The sequence below is a fragment of the Ostrinia nubilalis genome, chromosome 14 (genome assembly GCF_963855985.1).
Source record: "Ostrinia nubilalis chromosome 14, ilOstNubi1.1, whole genome shotgun sequence".
Taxonomy (NCBI): Eukaryota; Metazoa; Arthropoda; class Insecta; order Lepidoptera; family Crambidae; genus Ostrinia; species Ostrinia nubilalis.
In genome coordinates, this window is record NC_087101.1 from 13,679,560 (window position 1) to 13,701,298 (window position 21,739).

General features: G+C 35.3%; 1 protein-coding gene across 10 annotated transcripts in view; it reads right to left on the bottom strand.

Moving 5' to 3' along the window:
* The window catches only part of LOC135078228 (protein sprint), a 290,396-nt gene that overhangs the window by 69,145 nt on the left and 199,512 nt on the right, over positions 1–21,739 (bottom strand). Inside the window, exon 1 of one of the 10 annotated variants that reach the window (XM_063972827.1) lies at positions 19,409–19,494. The exons of the other annotated variants lie outside the window; for them this stretch is intronic. The gene's annotated coding sequence lies outside the window, so the exon portion shown is untranslated. Of the gene's footprint in view, positions 1–19,408; positions 19,495–21,739 lie in introns of those variants that run through there. 10 annotated transcript variants of the gene reach the window in all.

Consider the following 21,739-nt stretch of genomic DNA (forward strand, 5'->3'; position numbering starts at 1 on the left):
TATTAGAGTTCTTCCTGCTGGGAAGAAATACGAGCTCTCGTAGAGACGGCAAAGCCGTTAGTTCAACGTTGATCGCCTTTTCGTAAACAATCTAAATTGTTTTGTTTAAAAAGAAAAGTCAAGATGAAAACATTGTGCAAGCAGCTCTCCGGTTTCTAAAGATAAAGAAATAAAATGAAGATAATGGGCATTATAGCGTCTTGTAACATCTTGTCTGAATTATAATTCGAAACTTTAACATCAAAGAAGATGAGATAATTTATGAAAGCAATAAATAATTACTGAGATTTAGTAACTTTTCATGAAATAGTTCACCAAATGCTCTTAATTTAGTGAACACTGTCTACATTTTACGATGAATGTTATATCCGTTGTTAGTTGTACAATTTATAGTTTATCGTTATGTTCTTTAGATTTCTCTTCACATTCTTGCGTCTCAATTGGAAGTTCAACAATAACCAGAAATGAGGTAGCTACTCAACTTTAATATGAAGATGCATATCTCATAAAGGCTTTCGTATACCTTATTCAAATCCCAAGAATGCTCTTCGTCGTGGCTTAAGCATGGTATGAAGCATGAATGCTTGAGAGCATGCACCAGCGGAACATTTCAGCCGTCTGATGTGTGAATAATGCAGGCATTGCAATACCCCTTTTGGTGGGGAATCCCAAATTGCATGTTTAAATTAAAAGGCTCGAGATGAAGAAGTGGCTACGTGTATCTAAGTAAGTTATAAGCATGCTGAGAAATGTCAAGATGTGGCGACGCACACTGGTTCAAGAAACGATAAAAATGGAATTAGCGATTTACTCACTTTTTTCGATGGTATCATGTGTAGAATGTTATAAAAAACGTTTTGTTTAAGTTCTATTTTTCTGAGAAATGCGTAGTTTTTGCTATATTACATGTTTTGTGTTTTATTTGTATGAAACGTTTCCTTCACGAGGCTCTTATTCAAAATGTTAAAATTTGTTAAAGATGACTACTTATAGGTTTTAAAGAGTTGTACTAATAGAAGCTAATACAGTAACAACTTTGTCCCAGTGCGTCCCCGTTTAGGATATAAGTGATATTTTCTAAGGTACGAAAAAGTATACAAAATATATGGATATAAGGCAACTTAATGATAATATAATTTATTGATTTTCTAAAATAAAAAGAAGCTAACAATCATTCCAATCTTAATCTTTTATTATTCAACATCATCATCAACATCTATAAACTCAAAAGTTTCATCATTATTTGAAGCTAGTAAATTTTTAACTTCATTAGGAAGAGGATATTTTGGACTCGCACTCATTTTTGGTCTTATTGTTAACAAAAAATGATCCGAAGAAATAAGTTTATTATTTAAAATATCACGATTGGTCACTTTTCGATTAAATTTACGCGTATGATTCTCTCTGATCTTTCTAAAATCTTTATTCCGCGATTCTGCAGCTTCTTCCGATAGTGCTCCTATTGGCATAATATCTAAGTGCAAAGCAAAACCAACTGTCATGAATAATTTAACAAAATTAAAACTGATCTTTAAATATCGATATGTACAAGTATGGCCTATCTTCATTGCACGCATGGATACGGGCTATGGAGACTATATTACACATTGCTTTATAGACTAGAATTTAAAACTTGGACAGCAAGAGGAAATAAAAAAGCAATTATGGAGAAACGAAAAGCTGAAATACAATAACGGTTTCGCGATGAAACTAGATTGCTAATAGATATTGTGCAGCAAGGGGCTGGAACAACAAACGACGGAAATACTGCGGGTAGATTTTTTGCAGATCCAGAAAAAACATCCAACATCACTGGAGTTAGTCAAGATCTAATCGCTAGGTTGTTTGTATTATTATGGGCTATGGCTTCCGGTGAGCAAATAAACCACCAAAACCTCACTCAATGTGGATGGGAAACCGCTGAGTTGTTCGTCAGTTTATACGGTTGGTATTACATACCATCCAGCATGCATAAGCTTCTTATACATGGAGGTGACATCATAAAGCACTTAGATATTATGCCAATAGGAGCACTATCGGAAGAAGCTGCAGAATCGCAGAACAAAGATTTTAGAAAGATCAGAGAGAATCATACGCGTAAATTTAACCGAAAAGTGACCAATCGTGATATTTTAAATAATAAACTTATTTCTTCGGATCATTTTTTGTCAACAATAAGACCAAAAATGAGTGCGAGTCCAAAATCTCCTCTTCCTAATGAACTAGCTTCAAATAATGATGAAACTTTTGAATTTATACATGTTGATGATGATGTTGAATAATAAAAGATTAAGATTGGAATAATTGTTAGCTTCTTTTTATTTTAGAAAATCAATAAATTATCATTAAGTTGCCTTATATCCATATATTTTGTATATTTTTTCGTACCTTAGAAAATATCACTTATATCCTAAACGGGGACGCACTGGGACAAAGTTGTTACTGTATTAGCTTCTATTAGCATAACTCTTTAAAACCTATAAGTAGTCATCTTTAACAAATTTTAACATTTTGAATAAGAGCCTCGTGAAGGAAACGTTTCATACAAATAAAACATAAAACATGTAATATAGCAAAAACTACGCATTTCTCAGAAAAATAGAACTTAAACAAAACATTTTTTATAACATTCTACTTCTACACATGATACCATCGAAAAAAGTGAGTAAATCGCTAATTCCATTTTTATCGTTTCTTGAACCAGTGTGCGACGTAAGTATGCTAAGCATGGAAAATATTAATGTTGATTTATAAACATTCATCCTCTCCTCTTACTACTGAAAGTTATACAAGGATTGAACATAGTGACGTTTTATGAATCGAAATATCACTTTGAACCAGTGTTCAACATGCATGTACATTTATTAGGAGATTATATTTATAATATTGTCATTAAGGGCTGATTTTTCAATCGTCGGATAACTTTTAACTGAAGATTAACTTTGGCACATTGACAGTTAAATATGTCAAGGTTATTCTTCAGTTTAAAGATACCTACCTGAAGATTGAAAAATCAGCCCTAAGTGACTTTTTTACCTTTTCCTGGCATTGTTCGTATTGTAGAGTAGGTATTTGATTTTGCAGCTGAGTTCAATAATTGGATGGCAGAACATCCCAGCTGGCCGTTTAGTCCACGTTTAGCATTTGATTCACCTCATAAGTAATTTACCACGAAACACTTGTTGTACAAACAGTTTGGAACTCCCCAATATTGTCGAAGCGGTTCGTTCGTATCACAACACACAAAAAACCCCGATAACGGTTAGTTACAAAGTAAAACGTGTGTTCATATAAATATTGGATTTACGTCCGCCACCCGCGCGGCGCCGAGCGCAGTTGAAATATTTGTCTGTCGCGGTGTTGGCGGCGCGCCAGCGATCACTTGAGCTGTATCAGTGTCTGGACTTCAGAGGTGACAGGGCGGGCCAGTTAGTCAAACGATCTAATAGGGAATTTAATAAAGAAATGTATGAGTGATACTATGAATCCTACTATTAGTTTAGTAGGTAATACAGATGAATCAGAAGAAGGGTGACAAAAAATAACAGTTGTCAACAACACTACTTGTCAAAAGAAATAAAGATAAATGTATACCCTTTCTCTTGGCACTTAGTAGGCTGGCTCTGATTCTAATAAGAATCATTCATAGTAAAATTTTACTATCGTAGTAAATAAATAAAGTTATTTTATTTTTTATTTTTTAGTGCACTATATGACGTCGGTGTTAAACATTTTTTATCTAACTACACACTGTTTACGTTGCCTGCTTGTTGAAAGCTTATTATCTACTATTTTATCCCATCATAACCTATTTTCTCCACTTAAAATATTTTGTATCTTATAAAACTATTTGCAGTAATTCAGATAGGAAGCCGAGGCAATCTCTTAGATCCTCGGATTAGGGCAGACACGCAACCGAGTGAATAAACCCACTAAGGCACCGATTCTAAAACTTTTTGATACTTTGACCCCTTTTTTTCAAATTCCACTTTTACGTAGGTTTTTAGAAACAGATAAGTTTCAATTATATTTTGTCTACTAATCACACACGTTTCTTTTAAAATACGAGGGTCAGACCTCGTCAGCTTGTTATTATTTTATTTATTTATTTTATTTTATTTATTAGGACAATCAACAAGACAAACACGCATACAAGGAATTAACTAAAAGTGCTTAGAACTAAGTGTTGTATTAATTAAAGGCTGCCACGGCATGCAATGTGGACAGTTGCAAATTTAAAAACTAAGAAATAGTAGGTAACACAGTGACTATTTACGTATTTGCTGCCGCTGTAAGGTAAATTTCAATGGCTATAACAAAAAATGTCGAGGTAAAAAAAACGTAAAAAAAACAAAACTTTTAGCTTAGAGAGAGTTCAATAATAAATTACTTTACTTGGTGGTTACTATGAAGGAATGATGGTTATAGTGCGACTAGGCTATTTGTGGAGAGATTTAAAACGCCATTATCAAAGGAAGGAATGATAGTAATATTGATGTAATTGTCGATAGTAGGACCTAGTCCGCTATAAATCACATTTTCTTCATTACTCAAGTATAATTGAAAGTGAGTTCTAGTATGATATTATCAGTGCTATTCATACAGTTTATAAAGTTCTAACCCCTTGTGTGGTAAGTCCTTTGTCATCCTTAACTTTGGGAACCATTGTGCTATGATATAAAGGAGAATGTTACCTAACTAGGTAAGATATCCCGTGCAGGTGGGAATATAAGGTATTCGCATAATACATGTTCATCTTCCTGTAATATTTATAAATATTGCGTAGAGTTTATATTTTATGTAGATGGCTTTACTTATACGGGTATTGAAATAGTTTTGCTTGTAGAAGGTAGATAAAAGGTTTCAGAGTAGATTAGATATTTAAATTACTTTTTATAGAGCCCTATCATTTGAGTATATTCCCCCATTTGAGTTTTCCAGCGATCTTGCCCTCTTTTAGCTTGGTCCCACTCTTAAGATTCTGGAGTAGATTTATAATACTAAAACATTGAAAATGGACCCAGTTGCCGGAAGAAAAAATATTTAAAAATTCAAACAGGTGTTACTGGACGACTGTCACATGGGTTCCCGCCTTCACACTTTGACAATCTTTAGATATTATGTTTTTTATTATAAAAATACTCTCTTCCAAAAAGATTTTCACTGAAATAGTCGTCTGGATTATTAATACATGACATTTACCACGCATCGGCGTGGAATGCTGCAGCTTCGAGAATACGTATTAAGGGAGAATGTAAACAAACTTCAAGAGTTAACGTGTGTGTGTGAATATGAAAATTGTAACACACATGCAAGTAGAGTGTTATAATTTTGATATGATAATGGTAATTTAAAGTAGTACGAGTACTAGGCATACCACAACTATATATCCTTAGTCATTGTTTATATTGTTATGATCGAATAAAACGTGGTTTTATATTCTAGACCTAAACCTGAAATTTGTGAGTACGGTTGGAGTTTTGTAACTTCGTCACATTTAACTACCTAATGGACGGATTTTGATGAAACTTTACAAATGTAATGCTTATGGATTATTATCAATAATTAGTTTAGGTTAAATAAGTAGATAGTTATCTTTAAATATTATTATTGTATTATTTTATTTTGGCAAAGAAAATCTTCGTCTTGAATTTAAAAAAAAAACAATTAGGCTATGTTATAGGGCAAATCGTTTCTTATCGAACCCTACGCAGATCAAATCGCGGGCTTTTTTGCCGCGATATTTAAAAGTTAACCCATGCCAGTTTGCGTAATAAGAATGTTGGTATTCTTTTTACGCCTATCGTTATCTCTTAAACTAGATCACTCGTAATTTAAAACTCAGCTGTAAAACGTAGATAACGTGACCCCAAATAGTCTTACCCTACTTCACAAGCACTTAAGGCTCATTTGCTATCGTGCGCTCGCGCATTCCGGCGTCATATGACACAGACGCCGCGTCCTTGCGGTAGACTGTTGGCATGAATCAGCGTTTCGGTTTCTCAATATACATTTACAGTTATTTTTAATACGTTTTTGTAAAGTAGAGTAAGAATGACACGTTGGCGATTGCACGAGAGGCAATTCTGAAAAATGTTAGACAATAGAGCCAAACCGTGTAACTAAGTAAAATAATGTCTTTCTCATTTTGTACCGCGTCGTGTGTTAGATTATCGGCTCTACATTCTAAGCCTATCCTTATTATTATGTTTTAAGATAAATCAAAGGAAAAAATAGCCCAGTGCTTAAACATATTTTCATTTAGCCCAAACGAATTTCACAAAACCAGATTCAAATTGTAATTTCAATCGTTCGTTTCAGCCAAATGATATCCGCTGTTGGACAAAGGCCTAAAATTAAATTATTCAAGAATTGGATGTGTGTTCCAGGAAATATTGATACATGCAGGATCTTTATCACACAACGATAAGGTCAACCATCTGTTCAACATGTTTAGGTATCTATTGAACATTTGTATAGCAGATGCTAACGGATAAACTCTAACAGATCACGTTCTTAGAATCGATAAGTCGTTATCAATAACATCGGTCGATGACACCAAGTTCAACACTAAAGATATCATGTGCATCGACTTTCACTCTGACTCATGCTCCGATTGCATGACTGAACTTCTGAACCCTGTTACGTACTGATGTAGGTAGTTACATTATGTAGTTACTTAATTAATAATTCATGTAAATAATCACCGTATGCTGTATCAGTCACTGATTTATATAACATTGAAATAAGCTTTAACTTGTGCTTTAACCCAACTTTGACCTACATATACATCTAGATGAAATGTTAACACAGTATTTTTTTGGGTCCGTGGCCGAGTCCCCCAGTGTTCGACGCACCCGTGGTCGACGCCCCCGGTCAGTGAAATTTGATTAGAAGCAATTTTTAATCAAATGTACAGTCAGGCACAAAAATGTTTATAAACGAATAAATATTTGTACTGATCGTACAAATAAATGTTTAATATATTTTACCATAGAGATACTTAAAATTTTAAATTATATAAATATCTTTGGACAATCTCACACAGCGCCATCTAGCCCCAAAGTAAGCAATTAATATGCTTGTGTTATGGGTGCTAGCTTAACGGATATACTACTTATATACTTTTTTTTTTTAAATACATACATATTATACATAGTAACACCCAGACCCGTCACAGAAATTTAAATTCATCATTTCAATTTCTACCCGGCCGGGTATCGAACCCGGGACCTCTCGGCATAGTAGTCCGTTCTGAACCACTACACCAAACTTAAAAATTATAAAAGTTTTAAGTAATTATAACAAAAAATTAAATACAGCATTTTTATTAATAATTAATAACATAAATAACAATTACTAGGAATTAAATAACATCTTTTACTTTTTAGTATAACAACAGTAATCATTGTTTTTTTCATTAGTTTTCGTTGACTGTACTTAGTGCAAAAGCCGAAAAAAATATGATATTAAATTAATTTAAATCGGGGGCGTCGACCACGGGTGCGTCGAACACAGGGGGACTCGGCCACGGACCCATTTTTTTATAATAAATAAAAACAGTTCTACTCGTCTCTGTTCTTCGGAACAAAACATGGGCCAGTAAAAAGAGTAGTAATACCTACGGGTTTTGGTATAGGTATCAGTGAAAGGTATGTCTGTCACCAACCTCATTGTCAGTTGAAAAATCACTTCGTATAAGTTCTCCATTTTTTTGCGAGATTGTTTTATTGTATATCCGAAAAGAAATGTTTATGTACAGAAAGAAATATTTTCAATAAAGAATTTTAATTTATGGACATAAGGCACTATAATATGGTTAAGCCACGCGAGCAAAGGCGTAGCTATAACATAAACGAAAGTGTATCATCCAACACCTTGTATGACTTACTAATCAATCAAGCCAACATTGTATACAATCCACCATAGCTGGGCATTAACTCGTTAATCCGTTAATCGTTAATTAACGAAGTTAACATTTCTATTAACGGATTAACTTTTAAGTTAACTTTAAAAAATGTTAACGGACTCGTTAACTTCCGTTAAATTATCCTAAGTCCGTTAATCGTTAATCCAGTACCTACTATTTACCAAAAACATACAGCAGACACGCTGAAAAACGCGTTCTGACAAGTACGTTCGGGCTTCCAGAACTTCCAGAACCCAAAACAACAGTTTTTGTAACCAGATTACCAACGCAACGATATAAAAAATGCATATTTTTTTTATTTATTTACAACTGAATTTAAGACCAGTTTTCGTCAACCGATTGAGCTGAGTATACTTGTAAGTACGATGACAATCCAATGTTATGGTACCATTGAGCTGGTCTGATGATGGAGTCAGTTGGTGGCCATAGAAACTCCTAAAATAAAACGGCGGAATCGCATCGAATTTGGGTTCGTTGGATTTGTCATTTTGAGCACTTTAGTACTAGATGATGTCCACTTGTCCAGGGTTCTGATGATGGAGTCAAGAGGCGGCCATAGGAATTCATAAACGAAACGGTGGAAACTTATCGAGTTTGGGTTTGTTGGATTTGTCTTTTCGAGCACTTTGGTGCTAAATTGTATTGTAATTGTACTAAGGGCAAGGCTCTGAGATTGAGATACAACTAAAGTGTATAATAAAATTATAATAAAAGCTTTTATTCTGAAATGCAGTTGTACTAAAACGAAAAAAAAATAATTGTACTTATGCAAGGTTCAAATAAGTTCAAAAGCCTGTAGCGCAAACATAAAAGAGGAATAAATTCCATGCGCGATACAAGATTTCGAAATCATTTGAACTTTGCATACAATATTTTTTTTCGTTTTATTATCACGTGTTAACGGATTAACGATTAACGTTAACTTGCGTTAAATCATCCGAAATGTAACGTTTTAACGTTTAACGAAGTTAAGTTTTTTAGTAACGGTTTAACGATTAACGAAGTTAACTATTTGATTAACGGTGCCCAGCTATGCAATCCACGTGATCCAAAGGCTGAAACTCGAACCAAAGTAATCAGATACGAACCACGTTTCAAACCACAAATCGTGGGGTTGCAGACAGTAGACTAACCGCGGTTAATCAGTCCGTCTGTGCGATCGTTAAGGCGGCGCTTAGTGGGGCTTCGTAAAAACGGTTTTAACCCCTTTACGGGGGTGCCATAGATTGTAAAGTCCGCGCCAAGTGAAATAACAATTTGTAAGTAAATGCACTACAATAAAAGTCAACTCGAAAAAGTTAAACGTACGATGACAGTGTTCATCGAATTAAAAAAAAATGTTGGAGATGTCACACTTTCGTCGCAAGTGGACATATCAACGCGAGTTCACCTTTTTGTAACAAGAGAGTAATATTAATTTAATTAATTTAGGAAGGCTAGATAATATCACGCTACTACTAATAGAGGCGGAGAGTCAATGAAAAATGTCGCAAAGACGGAAAAAATCATCATCATCATTTTTCATCATTTCAGCCATAGGACGTACACTGTTGAACATAGGCCTCCCCCAATGCTTTCCACGTTGATCGATTGGTAGCGGACTTCGTCCAGCGCTTCCCTGCTACCTTTACGATGTCGTCGGTCCACCTTGTAGGTGGCTATTTTCACGCGTATGAAGTCGCGGGTACAGCTAGAGGTTTACTCATATCTTAATACATAGACAGCTCAGTATTTATTTTACTCGACTTTAATTTCAACCAAAATTACCAGATTTCAGTGGCGCTGAATATAATTGTATTACCTACTACAACAGTTTAGTTTTTTACTGTCTTCTTAATTGCCTCTAATGAGAATAATTGGTAGTCGGCACAACAGTGTGTGATCTATCGAAAGTTACATTAATTGTCTTTGAAAAACATTAAACTGTGAGAGAAAATACTAATTTGATTAATGATGACTTAAAGAAATTTAGAAACATCGCCAGATGAAAAATGCGATTTTACTTTCTTTCTAGGTTTTTTAATATTACCACAGAATAATAATAAGTACTACGTACAGAAGTTTTACTTCGCGAAGGTATTTAAAAAAAATGTATGCTCAATGTCATTAACAATATGGTGTAATTTAGCCTGTCTCAAGAGTCAAGCACCATTTTGTTGACAAACGTCAGTGATCGGCACTGCGCCGAAGCTATAGGGCTGACTTCGGTAAAATGATGTGACGTGAGGTGCCAAACTGCGGAAAATGGCGAACGAAATACATGATTTAGCATAAATTATCATGAATAATATTAACTACTTATTTACCTCTCAGTGTCTTCAGGCAACTTAAAAAAGTACATTCTGTGTTTTTATTATTATTTAGGCAGTTAAATACTGCACAGTATTTAGTACACCATTTTCTTTATTTTCTTCCATCATACACAAGAATACGCGTGCGTGAGTCAATGTTCGCTCGTATGTGAGGCCTTGTCTAATAGTATCCTGTAGGTGGGCCATCGTGCGTGTTTTGTTTTCGATGTAAACTCGCGGAGATGAACAGGCAGGTATTTCATATCTATAGCAACGCGGCAAGTCATGCGTGCAATATTAGGGGCATATTTTTAGCGCGGTTTTGCTCTACATCATAAAATGACAATATCGTCTCTCTACGTCATAAATTTTGCACATCGATACTAAAATACGTTGTAAAATGACATGCACCAAAAGGTAGACATCAGCTACAGCTATCTATTAGGTCTTATTTAATGTGCAGTGAAAATTAGATGAGAATTAAGTTAATGTATATCCTTTTTAAGCTCATTCCAAAGTTTACCAAAGGTGCAGACGACGGCACGTTAACGTAAACACGGTGGCATATTATGAGTGCGATTTCGCAACAAAAATGTAAAGCCTGATGTGCTGTTAACCATACATAAGATTCTACAGTAAGGCTGGGTTTCACCATCTTACTTTGACTTTAAAAAACGTCAAAAATCTGTCAGACTCCATGCAAAAAACACCTGTTAGGTATCGATAAAGTTTAGTTACGGTCAAAGTTAGGTGGTGCAACTCAGCCTAAGAATTTAGCTTGAAGTGCTGTCACCTGTACTGTTTTAACGGTTATAAGACTCATACCACTTATAACTTGTGTGCTCACAGCCTTATTCCCACCACTTTGATAGTTAAATGTAACAATGTTCCACAATTTGGTTAATAAAACGGTTTGTCAACGTCACGGGGCGACAAAAACAAATAAAGTGTAACAATAACAGCGATTTAGCCAACTGTAGACACTTGCGGAGGCCATAACGATAGTTCAGCCCGCGAATTGTGGTAAGAACTAGAATCCACTAAAAGCTACAAAAATAGTTCAGTTATTTACTTAAAAACTTTATTGAACACAAAAAATGCGGTTCAAGAGGCGAACATAATTCCGTGTGGCATTTTCTACCAGTTAATCTTTAGGCTAAACAGAGAACGTACTATGTACCCTAGTTTCCAAAAGTTTAGGCGTCACCTGTTACTTCTTTGTTGTTGCCAAGTTATAGTTTAAAGCAAAGTGCTTTAAAATAGTTATATTGAGAAAAGACTTATCGTATCTTTTGATCCCTGAGTGTAGACCACGCTAAATAAAAAAACTTGCTGAAAAATACTAACCATGTATTTAAAAAACTGCATCTTAATCCAGTGACGTTATTTAAATATAAAAATGACCTTTTTTCTCTGAAACCCGGGGTATTGTTTCCACACTATAGTGCTCAACGATGTTGCAAACAATAAAGATGCTAAGATATAAATACTCGTATCTCAGTAAATACACCAAAGAAAAGAGGACGATCTCTTCTATCAAGAAAGTATCTTTATAGAGAGTATATCTTGCAGAGGTTGCCCAGCCTTTGAAGCCCAAATAAGGGGCAATAAAAAGATTTCGTTTTCCTTTGATACCATTTCCCTATGTTCGTTCTTTGGCAGGAAATAATATTATAGGCGGGCGGAATCCAATTCTTTCGTCCAGAACATGGATTTCTTTGGCACAATTAGATAAAGTCTTGTAAGCTTGCCAAAACTATTCTATGTGATATGATTTCCGTTAATTGAGTGATATCGTCTCTTTCTTGATATGTAAGAGCAATATTATTCGTCTGTCTTTCAGAAAATCGTATCTAAATCGTCCCTATTACATACTAAACTACATAATCATCCGAAGTAGCATGACAAGAGTAGTATCGAATCACAACAGCAAACCAAAACATGCTGTTATTTATGCTAAAATAAACAAAGGTGTACCATTGTGTAGCCAACAATATTTATACGTAGGTATAATGAAAACTTTGTATAAGTTTATACCGAGCAATCTGACAGTATTCAGCAATGTTCAGCCGTAAAGAGTACCTACCTACGCTGCCAGCTCACCATGCCATCAAAACTCAATTTACTTGAACAAAACCTATCAAAACTTTCCGTGAAGCACTTTTCTCGTCTGAAATAAGTGGGTAACGTTCATTCTAAATTCTATAAAGCGCAGACAGCCGTCAAGAGAGACCTCCAAAGGCATTTCCCTTGAAAATTACACCTAAGAAAGTTACCAGACGAACGGGGCCTTGGCAAGAATGCATTTTGTGAGATAGCAAATAGAAAATAACCAGCTCAACGCGACCAAATTCTTTTGTCACATAGCCCACTAAGTAATAAAATATAAATAAAATAAAATATAACTAAAAAATACAAGCCTAATTTAGTTTACAGAGTCAAAATTATTTAACACTGCAGTACACGCGCCCCTTTTTTTACACGAATACACGCGCGGCCTACTCTAGTAAGCCACTTTAAAATCACTGTAAATCAGTTTATAAGCAATTTATGAATAGAATTACTATGTAAATGATAAAAGTGTTTATTATAGTTATTTTATAATCAAAGTTTCTTTATATAACTATTTGGGATCAGACATTATAAACAGATTTAAAAGTTGTAAATTTTTTGGACCAAAATTGCACTCTGAGACCAATTTTAACAAAAAAAATTGACTGAAAAAATATGATTAGTTTTTTATCTGTCATAGTATTCATGACTTTCTACTACCTGGTACACGGTGTAAATCCATTTGTTACAAGTCTTTCATAATTTTTTTGTCGAGTGATTTCGGGCTTTTGAGTAGACCCGCAGTTTTGACGACCAATTTTAGAAAAGTGCGCAGACTCTAGCGACCCAAGCTTTACTGGCTAACTGACAAATTTAATAAACGAGGCTTTCCTGGAATGTTAGCTCTCTGGCGCAAGTTTTCAAAAAGTTATAGCGTAAAATGTTACCCTGGTCTACTATAGTAGTCCGCGCGTGTACTCTAGTGTTAATTGAAGCAGCGACAGCAGTCGCTAAAACGCGCGATTCATCGCGACTTCATAGCGAAATCGCGATGCTGCATCGATACAGTCGCAAAATCGCCGATTGAGGATGCTAAAAGCATGCGTATGCTGTGGCTCTTTAAAAATAATATGTCCATTAATGCAACTAATATTTTTCTCTTAGGTATACATTGATACCGCAGATGTTATTGATTTGTACTGGCTGATATTTTTGGGATGTGAAAAGAATAAGTGCAAGCCATACGTCAGAAGCAATTTCATGTGAAATTATGCATGTTTCACTGCACACTGGGTGAAAGATGTGCAAAAGTATTCCGCTTCAAGACACTTTTGGGAAAAAGGGTTATTCTTACTTCTTAACAACAGTTATTTCTGTTCATTGTTCAGTAAAAGTCAAATAAGGAGCCAAAAGTCTTAAAATTGAATAAGATGCTTTTGAAATAGTCCTCCAAAGATTTGCTTTAAGAACCCAACATTATCGTTTTTCTTTTCTTTAAAAAGAGTTAACATTTTTACTTAACTTACTTCCTATACATCCTTTTATTCATCGAGGAGTACATTTGATTCTTTTGCGTCAATTTACTACTTCATACATCGTCTTTTTTGAAAAATACCAATTCCACAATTTGCCTGCAGCACCTACAAGTCTTCACACGCTCACCCTACGTCTAGGCACTGTGAATAATGTCTACCAGTACAATAACATCCTCCGGGACCCCCCGATTTGTTAGGCTTCATCGTCGTTCAGACGTCCTGGATTTATTTCCTAGATTTTTCTTGGTCTGGAATTTTCAGACCTATTGTACCCTCTGTTGGCGGTGCAATTCTATTCGGCAGCATTTGATTGAACGTTCGATATAAAAGATGCAGGGATATGCGAGTTTCGTTCTAAATAGGAGAGGGGCGGCGTTAGAATATTTTACCAGAGAAAAAGGTTAGCTAAATTTTTTTATCATACTTTTCGTGAAATTCAATTTTGTACCTATATAAATCTTGATTTGCAATAACTATGTGAGAATTTAACTTCTTGGTTTTTAACAACGCATTATGATAATGTAGGTACAATCATCTGCATAGCATTCATATTGCAAAATGTGACCACACACTACTTAAAGTAATCACACTCTTATGAACACATACACTATTGCACACTTTAAATCTCAAAATAATAATACGCTAAATAGTGCTTGCCCAAGTAGGTACCTACAAGGCAAAGAGCTAGATTATTTTAAAGCATATTTGCATCACCCCTGAAATTAATTTTAAGTATGATAACATTGTATTTAGTTGGAGGGATAGTAATTATTATTTTGATTACAGCACACCTATCTTCCTTCACGTCGTTTAAGCCAAATGTCTTTCTCGAACCATAGACAAGCCCCAAAGGGCTGAAACTTGAATCGTTTAACAGATAGCTATGACGGAGGTGTCAAAACAGTTGAATGTGCATCCCTGAAGGGTTGAACGCTGGCTGCAAAGCCGCAAGGCGTGGCCCATCGCATTTATGATATTAGGCATTCACACGGGGGGATTTTGTGAATGCATAACTAATGAGAGCTTTCAAATTCAAATTCAAACATTTCTGTATTAATTGTATCGACTTTTAATTACCACTTAGGTAAAGCGTATTTTTTTAAGAAAAAAACTTGACTAAAATATTAAAAAGTTGCTCATATGGAGCTTTTACATATTTTAGTCTTTTTGCTCTACCACAGCTTTGAGACCAACATTAATTTGACAGCTTAATGTGCAAATCGTATATTTTTTAATGTTACTAAAATGTTTTTGCGATTTCTTTATAAGAATAGTTTTACTAAGAAAAAGAATATTGCACATTAATCTAAAATAATCGTAGATTTTTATAATAAGAAGTCTTGTATTGATAAGTGGCCTATAAATAACTTCAATAATTACAATCTAAATATTAATATACGTATAATTATTAGCGTTTTCATACCGTTGATGTATTTTCTTTTTCTTAAGTGAGCTATTTTAATTAAAAGTACAAATAAATCTTCTCCAATTTATCGATAAAAACGTAAATTAAGAATAAATAGACTAGATTAATGACGTAAGAGTGTTTAAAAACATTTTAAATTGTCAACTAACATTGACAATTAAAATAGTTCTAATAGTTGAAAAGACGATGATGAACCGTTTTCATGCCTTTGTTTACTAGAAAAATAAACTTTGTGAACATCATCATTCTGTCAAGACCTATGTCATATTTTAATGGTAATTATATTCTGGCCACTGCGATACAAGCATGTACGCTTAGTGCAGAGATCGGTAGACTAAAACTCTACATCTATCATCATTACGAAATAAACACTTTTTTACTTTTATCATTTTGAAATTGACGAGGAATTTCAAAATAAACAAATCCGCGTGAAACTGCAAAAGCGACCGGTGTGACCTTTCAACCATTGTTGTTTCCTTAACGGGTCGTCTTATGACCCTCTTAATTAATTTGAAACTTTGCCGGTCTCCTGTGGCGGCGATTTGAATAATAGCCGGGAGAGGGCGCTGACTGTTAATTTCAATTGCAAATATTTATGTAAAACTGGCAACACCAAGTCGAAGATATTGCTAAGTATGACACATTGGCCGAATGTCTTCGGTCGTTTGTCTTGATTAGAATAAAGAAGCAGGCTTGAAAAGGGTTAGTGTTTGAATGCCTACTGAAATACCTTTTACCGCCGTCGACTATGAATTTCGCATTAAATTGTAATGCTACCTCTACATTTATCATGTTCTTCTCAAAATGGTTAGCATAGCATGTTTTTTCACTTACCACTGTGCAGTGAATGACTCAAATAATTACCTGTAAAAGAAAAGAAAAAACAAATTAAACAATGTCAACAAACACCTATGCATGTACCGAAAACAGTTAAAGTTTGGGCTTGGCTTACTTGCACTCATAAAGAAGAATTTATTACTGTAAAATAATGCTTTACAAATCGATAGGTATTTAAAAGTTCGGCCCGCTAGGCACTGCCTAAACCTAGGAGCAGACCACCGACTTTTAGTTGGCCGATAGTTTAGTCGGGCAGTTAATCAGTATGGAAGTTCGCACATTACACCGATTTGGTATCGGCCGATTCTTCATACAAAATAGAATCGGGCCCAACTATCGGCCAACTAAAAGTAGGTGGTCTGCGCCTAGGCTAAGATGTTATCTAACTAGCCCCGGGAGTTTAGCTGTAAAGCTAAAGTCGTGTAAACGACTGAATTAAAACATTTTGGCTCTCTCCTCTCAGTATCTTCATGGCATAGTCCATCCAACATTCCGGCGGAAAATGGCAACATTTGCTCCACCACCCGCGTCCGTCCATTAGCAATTTGTCTCTGAAACTATTAGGGTGATATCGCAGCAGACACACGTCAGACGCGCGGCGATCGTTGCCGGCGTCAGTCATCATTTGTTGATGATAAACTAGGGGGGACCGGCATAGGTCGGTTAAGTCCCGAATACTGATGCAATAAAAGAAAATTAATCTTAGGCTGAGTTGCACCACCTGACTTTGTGCGCAGTGATTAGTTTTGTATGGAGTTTGACAGATGACGTTTTTTAAAGTCGAAGTAAATTGGTGCACCTCAGCCTTAGTAATGTTGGAGACCCGATGCAAAAAAAAAACGAAAATTAATACATGTTGGCTTTTTCAATAATTTTACACGCTCCTATATAACTTTTTTTAAATCAACCCTAACACTACGTCAGAGTTCAGTCAGAGACGCCTCGACCAAGTCATTAAAGTCAAAGGCGTACCTGAAGAAAAAGATTCTATTCGATTTTTGAGCATGGTAATAATGCACCGAGCATTATAAGGCAGTGCTCGTAATAGAAAAAAATACATAAACACACACTCGTACGCTTTCTCAAAAACAATTATCCTCCTTTTTAAAGTCAGGTTACATTATTGACCAGTAAAGAGGGTCAAGGCTATCGACTGTCCTGTTTTCATTATGCAAATTGAAATCGATTTCACATCACTGAAGACATTACAAAACCAAAATCAGTGTAAACAAAACAATAGGAACTATAGTTAGGACTATTAACATTTTGTGCAAAGAATAATATTCATAAAACTAATGTATTCTGATTAAGTTACTTTAAAGAGAACACAGTAACATCTCCCAATGTACCTTTTAAATAATTCCTACCTTTGGGATCGGAACAATAATCTTGGAAAGAAGAATATTGAAAAAGAAGCAGCCAAAGAAACTTTTTGACCGAGTACCCTGTCCCTTAGTGATATGTCTACGAAACTATTGGGGTGCTATTGAGCTTGACAGCCCATCAGATTGAGGAAAACGATCCCGAAATCCATGATCCGAAGCAAAATGTTTGGGTGTAGTCTCTAGTTACGAATAACTTAAAGTACCTGCTTGTTAAGGTTGATGGCTTTTATTTAGTTTCGTTTTTTGTTTTCCAGTGTTACTCAGGTTCACCTGAGTTTGGTGAATGACCTACAAAACAAAAGACTGCTCCTGAGTTATTTTACGGAGACCATAAGAGAGAGACTGATGTGGCATCTTACGTAGTTGTAATATTTTGCTACCAAATGTGTAGGTACCTGTATAAACCTATATGAAAATCTACTTCATCTACCAGCGTCAGAAATTAACCTTCTTTAAATTGGCAGTCCAAAATAATGACTTTCTGTTCGATAATCACGCGAAAAGAATGCCACAAGGTTACTCATCACTTGAAAGAAATCCTCAATTGCCATAACAAGACTAAGACTCTAACAATGGCGGTGGCTTTCCTACAACGGTATCTAAAAGCATAGTGGAGATGAGAAAATGACAGTGGGTTCGTAGTTAAGCATCATTACACTGTGACTGGCGATAACTGTATTTCTATTGATGATGATTCTACTGATGATCGCATTTTTCTGTAAGAAGTCATTGTCAAGTTACATTGTTACTCAATTTTTAAGTTATTAGGATTTAGTAGGTACATAAGCCCTCAATCCTAAGTGTTTGTTGTCCCAAATAATAGAGAAAAAAAGTTGGTGCGGGAAGCCCAGAGAGATAAGACGTCATTGTCCAGTAGTAGTTTAGCATCATTTCACTGTGACTGACGACTTGTACTTCTACTGATGATCGAAGAGGATCTTATTGTGTTCTGCTGTAAGAAGCTCTTCGATACAGGAAGCGCAGGCAGAGATCTTTGTACAGCAGTGGACGTCTTTCGATAGAAAAGAAACCGAAGATTGGGTTCAATAAGGCCTGTGTATAGAGAGACACAGGACGTCTTTTAGTAGAGAGGCACTGTAAAGTGGGTAGAAAACAAGGTAAACCAACCAAGTCAAGAAGTTTTAACGTTTTAAGGATTTTGTCATTAAATCGAGTGACGTTATACAGATACAAGTTCTGTTAGAACACAAGCATCAATCGGGAATGATCCTACTAACTCTAGTTATACTTTAACAGCTAATCACTAGTAATCACCGTGTAGGTATGATGATCTAGGTCAGTCGCGATGATCGCTTTTGTTGTTAATATTGATGTGTTATGTTTTGTAAGCAGTTAAGGTGGCCTGCTTTTTGTAATGTGTGACCATTAACATTGTTGTTATTAGTGAATTTCTTGAGTTTGTTCACGCTTAGTATAATTCGCTAAGAAATTTTATTTCTTTATTTCTTTATATGAATAATAGGCAATACAGAAAAAAAATATTATCGCTCATTAATTTATTGTTATGCTTACAGAAAGAAGTACTCAAATGCTCTTTTTGGTTTTAAAAATTAGTAAACTTTATTTTGTTTGTGCAGATTTATTCATTTCAATTCAGCCTACGTGTTCCGTTATGAAATTGCTAACTGTGTTAAAATCTTAAGAATTTACCGTTACAATTCTTTAATATATAAATTACGCCCAAAGTTTTAATGTGCAGGCTTGTGTGTACCTACTTTGATCATATTTAATGTTTAATGTTCAAATTCAACTTAACTGGTTCCAGTCAAATTTTAGTACAATATTTAGTTCAAATTCTAAATTGACTGCATCTAACTCAACTGCTTACGTAGTGAAAACCACGTGGTAATGCTTAGTTACAATCTGTCGCGCTAGAGTCAATAAGTTACGTTATTCTATAAAGTTTCGAAGACAATCTTTTGTAATCTCACCTGAGAGAATTTCTCCAAGAACACTGATCCAAAATGAATCCAATCCTCTTACATGCACTTAAAACTGGTTGTGTAAAGTTGACACAATTTCCTCACATCAAAAAAACAAAAGACTTATCGTCACAAAAAAGACACATCACAAAAACGCATTCCACAATAAACTCTACTTCCACACAGCAAAAAGTGTCTCACAACGTACACTACCGAAGCACTGATACAAAAGGAATTCGCACGGCACTCCTATCCGTCACTGTCTAGTAATTAAGAATCAAACAACACTTTCAAGGTCCAATAGACCTAATGTCAAAGCAATAGACGACATATTTGATCACGACAATGCAAATAGTGAAACAGATGGATTTAATAAAAACGCTGAGAGCGTGCGACTCGCGGAACGCACACACGCAATACCTAGCGATGTAAGACTGATGAGTATGAAGATAATACGAGTATACCTAACGAACGTTCTTAATGCCAACGCCCGGGTGGCGGTGGACATTATAGTACGACTATAAATAAATCGCGATTTAACTGTAGCATTTGTTATGATAGACTCGGTCGCAAAGTCATTCTGCCGTGTGAAATCTAGGCAATTAAATTGTATAATTATAGGGAATTGCTATCCGTATGAAAGTTGGTACATAAAATAAATAATTCATCAAAGTAATAACGCCTAGGTTGTAAAGTAAACTTAATAAATTCTTACCAGGAAATAATTATCACTATCTTTATAGGTGCGTAACCATAAGTTGGCATTATTTTCAAACGTGTGTCACCCTGAACCTGAAGATTGTTATGAGCGACACGTAACTAATAGGTTTTTGAAGAATGAGACACCATATCACAAAGTACACATTTCAAAGTAAAGTTACTTTCCAGACAGTAAACAATAATTCCATGGGTATCTACCACACCATAATTTGACACAGATTGTCGACTAGACACAGTAAGCTTAAGCAAGGCACTATTTTGTTCAAACACAAACATTAAAAGGTCCCCGAAATTGTTTTTCGAAACTAGAACGTGTAAGTATCGCACCGAGCCTCCGCTTACTGCGCGTGCGTTGACACCAGGTGGCGGCTGCGCAGCCGACCGTGTCCGTGTGCCACGGGCCTAAGCTACAACTGGAGTGGACGCAAAAGACTCACTCCTATCATCAATAGTGTTTGGACAATCGCTAGAGTTATTATGAGGGGTATCATGAAACTCACTCCTAGTTTAAATAGAGTTTGGACAATCCCTAGAGTTATGATGAGGGGTACATGAAAAACTGTTTACATCGTGCCGGAAGAGTGGCGTGAAAGCGATGAAGCATGGAGTATAGCGTGTTTGAGATCTAATTATGGTGTGCGTGATATAACCACACTAAGGCTGGGTTGCACCACCTTACTTTAACTTCAAAAATCTGTCAAACTCCATACAAAAAACACCGGTCATCGTCAAAGTTAGATGGTGCATAACTCAGCCTAAATTCTCAACGGAAAAAATATACCTCACGTTAGAAGGATCCACATGAATGTGTACGTACAATATTCGTACTTCCAAATGTATGGAAAGGAGAAAAGGAGTACCCAGAACAGCACCCCATTGGATTTTCTCAAAAAAAAACTAAACACTTAAATCATGAGTTCCTTGAAGTGGTATAGAGAAGCAACGGGCAATGTGGATGCATGATGATGATGTTCATGAAATGGATGTGGTGTGTTATTCCTTTAACTATAATAAAGGTACTAAGTAGACCCTTGTGTAGGTGAACCTACTGTATTATAATAAATTATTTCTATACGTTGGACAGGAAACTGTATGTGTTGGTTCGGTGACGTGGGGCTTGGAAATGGTGCATTATGTGAGGGTTTGGTTTGTGGGTTTCATTATGATCGGTACTGGTACGGTATCTATGTCAAGTGTTCGATACGGTATAGTTGCTTATTGTCAAAATATTTTAAATCATTATTTTACGTGGTGAGATTCGTAAGTTTTTAATGTGTGAGTGAGTTTCATCAATATAGTCAGCATCTTAAGGATAATATTTATAGGCTAATAAAAACTTGTTCATTTTATGGTTTAGTGAACTTAGTGGGTTTGACATGGTTGACAATACAATGCGTTTTAGTGACAGAAGAATAATTTATAGCAAAGGTTTTTAATAGGAATTTAGAATGTCGTAAACAAGATGACGATGTAGGTCATTTACCTCTTATTCGTACCAAATAAGATTGTAAAACCATTAAAGATTTTGAATTTTTTCTTAGTTAACGACAAAAATATGAAGGTCTTGAACTAAATACAGCTTTGGCTGTGTCATCGCACATAAAAAGTGAACTGCTTGCA